Raw genomic sequence first — 6,305 nt, forward strand, 5'->3', positions numbered from 1 at the left:
GAGTAGTTGGTGCTGAGGAAGAGGAGGAATACTTTGAACCAAACATGAAAGAGAATATGGAAAACCATCATGAAGAAGAAGCTCACAACCATGGCAGAGAAGGTCTAGCAAATCATGCTGGGCAAGAGAGAAGAGTTCTGGGTTCTTACATCAACCCAAATCCAGGAAACTGTGGGAGTAGCATCCAAAGGCCAACCATACATGCCAACAACTTTGAACTAAAGCCACAGCTCATCACCCTTGTTCAAAACAACTGTTCATTCGGAGGGAGTGTCCAAGAAGACCCCAATCAACATCTAACCACCTTCCTGAGGATATGTGACACTGTGAAGTCCTGACACCTATAGACTACTTCTGTTCCCTTTCTCACTCAAGGACAAGGCATCTAAATGGCTGGAGTCCTTCCCAAAGGAGAGTTTGGCAACCTGGGAAGATGTGGTGAATAAATTCTTGGCAAGATTCTATCCTCCTCAACGGATTAACAGGCTGAGAGTTGAGGTGTAAACATTCAGGCAGCAGGATGGTGAGACTCTATATGAAGCATGGGAGAGGTTTAAGGACCTAACAAGGAGGTGTCCACCAGATATGTTCAATGAATGGGTGCAGCTACACATTTTCTATGAAGGCCTTTCTTATGAATCAAAGAAGGCAGTAGACCATTCATCCGGGGGATCTCTGAACAAGAAGAAGACCATTGAGGAGGCCATAGACGTCATTGAAACTGTAGCAGAGAATGACTACTTCTATGCCTCCGAAAGAGGGAGCACTAGAGGAGTGATGGAGCTAAACAATGTGGATGCACTGCTGGCCCAAAACAAGCTCATAACCAAGCAGTTGGCTGACCTCACCAAGAAGATGGAGAAGAACCAAGTAGCAGCAATCACCACCTCATCAATAACCTAAGAGGGAGTGAATGCAGAGGCAGAGAGTGAGCAGGAGCAAGCCAACTACATTGGAAATTCACCTAGACAAAATGATGACCCATACTCCAAGACCTACAACCCTGGTTGGAGGAATCACCCAAACTTTGGGTGGGGAAATCAACAAGATCAAGGCCAAGATCAGAGACGTCACAACCCCAACAATAATGCAGCTCACCAACAATTCACACAGAGAACATATCAACACCACCATAACAACACCTCTCCACATCCATATCAAAACCAAAATAACACTCCTCATCCTTCTACCTCCAATCCCAACCTACCATCATCTGATGACAGACTCTCAAGGATTGAGAACCTTCTTGAAGGCATATGCAAAGAGATTCAAGACAACAAGGTGTTCAAGGAGGAAGTGCGAGCAAATTTTAAGAACCAGGGAGACATCATCAAGAGGTTGGAATCTCAAGTGGGGTATCTCTCTGAGCAGATTCCCAAACCTACAGATGGATTCCCAAGTGACACAGAGAAAAACCTGAGAAGTGAAGCAAAGAAAGTAAGATGGAAAGATTGCAAGATAGTCACTACAAGTGATGAGAAGACTGAGGAAGAGCAAAACAAGCCATTAGAACAACTTGGAGAGACATCAGCAAAGAAACAGGAAGAGAAGCACCAAGAACCAAAAATCTCACAACAGGAGCTGCTGAGACTTTATGCACCCTTTCCCCCAACTACTCAATGGTGCTGTGGAGAAGAGAATATACTCAAGATTTCTTGACTTTTTGCATCTCTGCATGTAAACATACCATTCATCAAGACCATCCAACAAATGCCTGCATACATCAAGTATATGAAGGAATTGCTTCCCAGGAAAAGCTCACTCAAGGGAGGCCAAACTATAGTGATGAACAAGGAGTGCAGCGCCCTCATTCAACCAGAGTTGCCTACAAAAAGAAAGGACCCAAGGAGTTTTCACATCCCCTGTGCCATAGGAGAAACAATGTTTGATAAAGCACTCTGCGATTTGGGAGCAAGCATCAACTTAATGCCTTTATCCCTTATGAAGAGGTTGCAGATCAATGAGATAATGCCCACAGATGTAGTCATCAGGCTAGCTGACAAAACTCAAAAACAAGCAATAGGAGTGGTGGAAAATGTGTTGATAAAGGTTGGGAAATACTTCCTCCCAACAGACTTTATCATATTGGACATGGAAGAGAGTCACACTCACCCAATCATATTGGGAAGACCATTCCTAGCAACAGCCAGAGCACTCATAGATGTGGAGCGAGGGGAGCTAATCTTAAGGATCCATGATGAACAGCTCACCTTCACTGTTTTCAAACACTCACAAGAAACAGATCAAGAGAACAAGGAACCAAGGAAGGATCACAGTGAGACACTGAAGGAAGAGACAAGTACTGAAGGACAACAAGCACATCTGGAGATCCCCTTGGTTGATGAACAAGTAAATAAGCAGTTGTCACAGCTCAAGGAAAAACTGGAGGAACATAAACCACCAGAGGCATATGAGGGCAGCAACAAAATTTCCTTAGAAGAAGAGGCCACAAAGAGCAAGGCACCAAAAAAAGGAACAAAGAAGAAGATACCAAGGAGGTGGAGGAACAAGAAGATCCCTACCGAGGACTTCTCTCTAGGGGATAAAGTGATCTCAGCTTACTTCCCAGATATCCCCCCTGATCTCCCCACTGTACCATCTCAGTTACCTAAGGTCTTCACTATCAACAGAGTTCTCTCCTTGGAACATGTAGAGATCGTTGATACAACCAATGGATATAGGTCCACAGCAAGAGGGGAGGACTTGAAGCATTATCAACCTCCCTGATGAAGGAGAAACGTCAAGCTAGTGACACTAAAGAAGCGCTTCATGGGAGGCAACCCATGTTTTATATGCTTTTAGAAAATAGTGAATAAGTCAATATTCATGAATTCAAAACCAAACGTGACAAACACTTGGTGAAATCTTTATTATGCAGTATATAGTGAAGAATAAGTTTGGTGTTCAGAGCATGCCAAGAGAGCATGAATACAATTCAGAGCATGCTAGTCTTGGAGCCTTGAACAAAACTTTTTCATCACAGTGCTAAAAACTAAGTTTGGTGTCACCCAAGGTGCCACCAATGTGCATATAAGGATACACAGTTAGTTAGTTAGTTGGTATTCATGAAAAAACAATCTAGTTATTTTTCTTTATTATTCTAGCCGTAAAGTTTAATTTCTCAATGATATTAATTTTTCTTATTTTATTTTTATAGGAAAAGGGAAAGGAGCATTGAAGGGGATTGATTGGACAATTAAATGAGGAAGGTTCGGACACCACAAAAGGAGGGTACTACACACGTGCCTCAAGGAGGGACGCATTGGAAAATCTTGCCATGCAACATTGAAAAGGATGAGACCCTTGAAGACCGAACAACACCCTTCATAAAGTTGATGATCCTTGTCCTTTCTCCATTCTGAACCCCATCCGTCCATCTCACACTCAAATCATCTATCCAAACCCTTCATTTGCCCATCACTTCCATATATAAGTAGCTCTCCCTCCATACCCCCTTCACATTCCAAACGCCCAGCTTAACATCCCCCTCTCAGAACAAAACGATTCTTACTACATTAAAAATATTTCCCCTCACTCCCTTCATTGCACTTAATCCTAAACAACCAAAAGTCTCCACACCCTTACCACCTTCACACATTAACTCCCATTCATGGCATCTTCGAGCTCTAAAAGAAGGAAGGGAAAGAAACCTATAGAGCAACCTCGTATGATGAAAAGAAATTTAGAAGCTTGCACCATGCATTGCAGTACGGGTGGATGGTTAATAAGGAAATAATTTATGAACTTGGATTTCAAGTCAGAAAGAATGAGTGCCCGAAAATCACGATGAAGGTAGAAAAGAGGCGATGGGAGCTCCTTAATGATCCGGTTGTTAAGGTAAATGCAAATCTTATAAGAGAGTTCTATGCAAATGCGGTCCGATATGATAAGGCAGATGAGTCATATACAAGCTTTGTGAGAGGAAAGATTTTGGATTTCAATCCCATGAGTGTCATGAGGGCATTAAAGCTACGGTCCATACAGTTTGAAGAAGAGAGTTATCATTCAAGAATGGACAACAGCCCCAATTATAACCAGATTGTGCAAGATATTTGTGTACTCGGAGCTGACTGGGAAAGATATGCGGATAGGAGACCAAGGTTCATCAAGAGAGCAGACCTCACTCCGGAAGCAAAGGGGTGGTTCGAAATTGTAAGGAGATCCATCCTTCCAGCAGGGAACAACTCGGAGGTGAACCTCAAGAGAGCCACAATGGTGCACTGTATACTCAAAGGAGGAGAGATCAAGGTTCATGAACTCATAGCCGCAGGCATTAGAAAGATGGCAGAGAAAAGCGATTCAAGAGGAAAGTTAGGTTACCCCAGCACTATTTACCGACTATGCAAGAAAGCTGGGGTGGTGTTTGAAGATGAGGACCCCGTGTGGATAAAAGAGGGCATTCCAATAACCGTTCGACGAATGCATGCTGCCGTATCCCCCCTGCCTCAACGGAAGCAAAGGAAGAGGCCAGCCCCTCAAGTAGTAGAAGGACAAGTCTTAGAGGGCCAAACACCAGCCACTTTGGATATGCACCAACTATAAGAAGTCATTGATGGCCTATCTAGACAATATTTGGAAAGCCAAGGAGCACAGAAAGAGCTTCAACTACAGATGATGGGGCAGCAAGAGGAATCACTCTCAAGATGGATGACTCAACAAGGGGAGTGGCAAAAGTAAATGATGGAGCAGCAACTGAGTCAAGGACAACAATGGAGTGAAATGTTCCACAGGATAGAACAAAGGCAAAATGAACAACAAGAATCCATCCAGAAGCTAATCAACATCCAAGCACATCAAGGTGCACATATACATGAGATGCATCGAAGACAAATAGAATAGGCAGAACTATTGGACGAGCAAAGGGCATTCGCAGAAGGAGTTTACATGAGCGAGACTGGGCATCATATAAACACTCAAGCCAGGCTCAGATACTTAGTAGGACAGCTGCCTATATTGCATCCTGGAATCGCAAGGTATGAAGAAATGAAGGATGAATTAGCACGAGAAGAAAGAAAAAAGGTGGAAGAGAGTCATGAATCAGTGAGGAAGGCACTCGAGGATTGGAAGCAAGCAAGATTGGCACGGATGCGAGGAAATGCAAGAGGACACAAAGAAGACAAACAAGGAGGGGAGCATGGGCATCCACATAAGTAAAAGGTGGTGGAGTTCCTTCTTTGGTCCATCTTTTTCTATGCTTTAAATAAGGAAGATCTTGTATGAAATAGAACATGCTTCCATGTTAGTTTGAACCCTTTTCAATTCTGTCTTTTAAACTTTTTGTTGCGTAGGTCTATGATTGCTAGTCTGAATGTCATTACTGCATCATTTCCTTACTTACTTGCATGCTTGCCCTTTTGAATCAAATGAAAAGAGAATGAGTGTTTTATAAAAGACCAGAGTGGAGTTCATACTATGGAGTAAGTTCCTGAGTTTGTGGTGTGGTCATAAGTTAGCTAAGTTGGTTCAACCACAAGGTGGGAAGACAACTATCTGTCCTAAATCATATGCTTTGAACACACCCCATGAGACTAGCTAAATAACAAGATCCTAATAAGAAAAAGGGAAAGAACAATTAAAGTGAAGAAAAAAAGAAAAAAAATAGCAAGAAAAGAGGCTGGGCACCAAGGGTTTGAGTTTTGAGGGATGTGTCTGTGGTGTTCTTGTACCAAGGATCTGCTTGGATTACTAAGCTCTCAGGGGTGCTTTATCACCTGGTAACTTGGGTTAACTAACCCGGGATTATCAGCTGAAAGTCCACTATCAAGAGCAATCTTTGCTACAGAACATTTAGTAGCCCAAAGAGGTGCTGGACACCAAGACCTCAAGGAAAGAAAATAAACAAACCATGTGCCTGTGGTGTGTATGTATGGGGGAGAGACTTGAGGAAGTAAGTCCTTAGGGGTGTTTCAACACCTAGCACCTTGAACCAACTGGTTCGGGAGTGTTGGCTGAAAGCTTATTTTAAAGAGTTGTCTCCTTACAGAGCACTTAGCCTAAGAACACAAATAAGCCCTGAATTGACAAGAAACAAAAGGGATCAATGAATAAAAGTCTCATGGGATGCAAGCAAAGTGAGTATTCTAGGACATGATAAAGGTCTGAAAGCCAGTGAAGGAATGAACCTAAGTTGCTATGCATGAAACCACCATAAAACCAGGGACATGACTTCCATAAGAATGACTCATTTTCTCTTGGCATTCCATTCATCATTCTCTTGTTCCAGTAATTGCTTAGGGACAAGGAAGCTTTAAGTTTGGTGTTGTGATGCCAGGGCATTTTGGCCAGTTTCACTGACCTTTTCTTTA

At 42.8% G+C, this 6,305-nt stretch overlaps 1 non-coding gene across 1 annotated transcript; it reads right to left on the reverse strand.

Moving 5' to 3' along the window:
• Window positions 1–483: 483 nt before the first annotated feature.
• On the reverse strand, window positions 484–590 carry LOC148552903 (small nucleolar RNA R71). Its single transcript, XR_015893261.1, has one exon. It is a non-coding gene; the product is annotated as a small nucleolar RNA R71 (small nucleolar RNA).
• Between the last annotated feature and the right edge of the window lie 5,715 nt (window positions 591–6,305).

This window comes from Arachis ipaensis, chromosome B7 (genome assembly GCF_059453495.1).
Source record: "Arachis ipaensis isolate K30076 ecotype BB chromosome B7, ASM5945349v1, whole genome shotgun sequence".
Classification (NCBI taxonomy): Eukaryota; Viridiplantae; Streptophyta; class Magnoliopsida; order Fabales; family Fabaceae; genus Arachis; species Arachis ipaensis.